Source organism: Hibiscus syriacus, unplaced genomic scaffold (genome assembly GCF_006381635.1).
Source record: "Hibiscus syriacus cultivar Baekdansim isolate YM2019G1 unplaced genomic scaffold, ASM638163v2 tig00112289_pilon, whole genome shotgun sequence".
Taxonomy (NCBI): Eukaryota; Viridiplantae; Streptophyta; class Magnoliopsida; order Malvales; family Malvaceae; genus Hibiscus; species Hibiscus syriacus.
This window is the reverse complement of record NW_024063295.1, coordinates 772,118-776,387: the sequence shown is the minus strand read 5'-3', so window position 1 is coordinate 776,387 and position 4,270 is coordinate 772,118.

The following is a 4,270-nucleotide window of genomic DNA, read 5'->3' as shown; positions in this document are numbered from 1 at the left end:
AGCATTCCTAGAACAGTATCACCATGTTACAGATATAGCTCCTGATCGGTGGACTCTTCAGAATATGGAAAAAAGAAGTAATGAGACTTTCCGACAATATGCCCAAAGGTGGCGTAATGTTGCTGCCCAGGTCCAACCCCCTTTACTCGAAAAGGAAGCTACTGTAATTTTTGTCAACACTTTGAAAGCTCTATACTTGGGGGCACTTGCTTGGAAATGCCACCAAAAATTTTGCTGATTTGATCATCTCTGGTGAGCTCATCGAAAATGCTATAAAAAGTGGCAAGATTGAAGTAGCTGAAGGGTCTAGCTCCATAAAACCTGTATACCAGAAAAAGAGAATGAAGTTGCAAGTGTATACCACAAGAATACTGCAAATAGTGTCACAATAACCCAATCAAGGGCGGAGAAGAATGACATGAACACCGTCAGAAATGATTTCAAGGGACCTCGCAAGGAGAGAGAAAAAGTATCATTCACACCACTACCCGTACCCTATTCAGAGATATACGCTTCATTATTAAAAGCAGATGTGGTACGCCCCTACCGTTTGACTCCTCTTCAACCACCGTACCCTCATTGGTATGACGCAAATGCACATTGTGATTTCCACGATGGAATTGCTGGCCATTCTATTGAGAATTGTTTTGCCTTCAAAAAGATAGTGCAAAATCTGATTAACACAGGAGGATTACAGTTTGACTCAACAGATGTAAAAAAACACCCACTACCGAATCATGGAGGCAAAGGGATAAATGCAATCCAGAAGGAGAATACGAGGAAGGCAAAGAAAGACGTTCATGAAATTAAATCTCCCTTCAGTTGGGTATTCCAACAACTCTGTCAGGCTGGCATGATTCGACAAGATCCTAAGCCAAAGACCAATGAGTGTGGACACTATTGCAAATATCACCAAGAAGAAGGACATGAAATTCAGCTTTGCCCTGAATTCAGGGGGTTATTACAAAGATTGATGGATCATAAGGAGGTAGAGTTCTTTGAGGAAGATAAGGAAAAAAGAGAAGAAGATGTCTTCATGACAGAAAATTCTGAGCCCGTTCACAGAACAAGTAAGCCAGTGGTCATTACTGTGAAACCATCAGCAATGAATTCTGGGTCGTCAACACCAAAAGTTATAATCACAGCTCCTTCACCATTCCCATTTAAAGACACCCGCAAGGTGCCTTGGAACTACACTGCCAATGTTTCATTGATAAGGGAATCTGGTTCGCTAGAGAAAATAAAGGTAGTTGAAGGTGAAGCACCAGGAGGCAACTTGATAACTGAAATAGTGAATGAAGTTGGTCACTTCACAAGAAGTGGGAGGTTCTATTCTCCCGAGATATCGAAAGAAGTAGACAAAGTGAAAGCAAAAGGAAAAGTTGTAGTGGTACCGCAGAAGATATTCAACGATGAACCCCCACCAATGATCAATAAGCCGGTAACAGAAACACAAGCTCAAGAATTCTTGAAGTTTCTAAAACATAGTGAGTATAGTGTAGTTGAGCAGCTACACAAGCAACAAGCACGGATTTCGATTCTGGATTTGTTAATAAATTCAGAGGTACATCGGAATGCTTTACTGAGAGTGCTCAATCAAACGTTTGTGCCTAAGGATATACCAGTGAACAAGTTGGATCGAATTGTAGGGCACATAGCTGCTGACAACTACATAACTTTCACTGATGATGAAATTCCTGATGGAGGAATGGGATCGGTAAAAGCCCTCAATATCACAACTCATTGTCATGGTCATGTCTTACCAGGTGTTTTGATTGACAATGGGTCTGCACTTAATGTTATTCCTATGGCCACATTACGAAGGTTACCGGTGGACAACTCACATATGAGGGCCTACCAAAACATTGTCAGAGCCTTTGATGGAACTCAGCGGGATGTGCTTGGAAAGATAGAGGTACCACTGTTGATTGGACCAACTGTCTACAATATTGATTTTGTGGTGATGGACATCAACCCTTCATATAATTGCTTGCTTGGGAGGCCATGGATTCATTCTGCAGGGGCAGTCCCTTTGTCCTTACACCAAAAATTGAAATTAGTGTCAGATGGTCAGTTGATTAATATTGGGGCAGAGGAAGAAATTCTTGCTTCTGTGATGACTGACGCCCCATATATTGAGACGAATGAGAATGCTCTAGAGTGTTCCTTCAGAGCCTTAGAATTTGTCAATGCTACTTTTTTTACTGAAGGAAACAAGATTCCTCGCCCACGTTTATCTGATTGTACTAAGATGATTGTGCGAGAGACTCTAGGAAAAGGAGCCAAGATAGGAAGGGGTCTTGGTAGATGCCTGCAAGGGACTTTATATCCCAAATTTGTCATGATGAAGAGCGATCGCTTTGGGCTAGGATTTAAGCCTGATTTTCAGCAAAGAAAGAAAGAAATGAAAAAGAGAGGTGAAATAAGAAGAGCTAGACTAAAAGGAGAGGACATTCCATGGGAGCATATGTATTTTCCTCCTCTGATGAGCTCTTTCAAGTTTGGAGGAGTGTTTGATATAGAGCAACAGTTAACCAGAGAGCTTGACAAAGAAAAGCAGATGAAAGACAACAACTTGTTCAATGAATCTATGGAGGGTTTGGTCATTAACATGATAACTGGGGATGATAAAGCAGGAAGATATTTGGCTGGAATCCGTCCTTGCTTCCTAGGGGAAACACTGAAAAATTGGATTGCAGAGGATCTCCCTATAGTTTTTAAGATTAATTCAGAGTAATACCCAGTACTAATCCTTATACTTGTGCCCGCAAGTATTAAGGAATTTTCATAAGGGCAGCTATGTTAACTCTACTTGCTTTCAATAAAAGACAATCTTTTGTTTCTTAAATGACCATCATTATTTTATATTTTCATTCTTTATTCTTTATTCTTTACATTCATTTCATAAATTTTGGTCTCCTTCCAAATATATATTCGATTCAATTTTTCCCTTTGCAGGTGTCACCATATCAATAGCATGAATGTTTATGAATTTAATATTGAGATAAACTTTGAGCAACCCATATGTCTAGAAGAAATCAATGAGTGTCAAGATGAGGTAGAATGTGATATTCCTAACGAACTATTAAGACTGGTAGAAAATGAGGACAAACAGATTTTACCTCACCAGGAAGAAACTGAGGTTATAAACTTGGGAACTAATGATGATAAGAGATAAGTGAAAATCAGCAGCACACTTTCTGCTGAGATAAGGCAAGACTTGATAGATCTTCTTCGAGAATTCAAGGACATCTTTGCATGGTCTTACCAAGATATGCCAGGGCTGAGTACAGATATAGTAGTGCACAAGCTTCCGATAAAGCCTGAGTGTAAGCCAGTTCAGCAAAAGCTCAGAAGAATGAAGCCAGAAATGTTGTTGAAAATTAAAGAGGAAGTGATGAAACAGATTGATGCAGGGTTTCTTCAAGCGGCAAAGTATCCAGAATGGGTTGCCAACATAGTCCCTATGCCAAAGAAAAATGGTAAAGTTCGCATGTGTGTGGATTACAGAGATCTTAATAAAGCAAGCCCGAAGGACAATTTTCCATTGCCTCATATAGATACTTTAGTGGATAACACTGCTGGTCATTCGTGGTTTTCTTTTATGGATGGCTTCTCGGGGTATAACCAAATAAAAATGAACATTGAAGACATGGAAAAAACCACATTTGTGACTATGTGGGGCATATTTTGCTATAAAGTGATGCCATTTGGTTTGCCAAGTCCAGGACTGAAGGTGAACACATTCAAAACTTGAGGAAGCTTTTCCAAAGGTTGAGGAAATATCAATTGAAACTCAATCCAACTAAATGCACATTCGGGGTAACGTCAGGGAAACTTTTGGGTTTCGTGGTTAGTCAAAAAGGAATTGAGATTGATCCAGATAAAGTAAAGGCCATTCAAGATCTTCCACCGCCTCGTACACAGAAAGAAGTTCGAGGATTCTTAGGAAGGTTAAATTATATATCTCGATTCATTTCACAATTACCTGAAAAATGTGACCCAGTTTTCAAGTTGCTTCGAAAGAACAACCTCGAAGTTTGGAACAACGAGTGCCAAAAGGCTTTGGAGATAATCAAGGGATATTTGTCTAATACTCCAATTCTGGTATCACCAGTCCCTGGTAAACCATTGATCCTTTATCTAACGATCTTTGAAAATTCAATGGGATGTGTATTGGGGCAACATGACGAATCTGGAAAGAAAGAGAGAGCTATCTATTATCTAAGCAAAAAGTTCACTGATTGTGAGATTCGATACCCGCCAATTC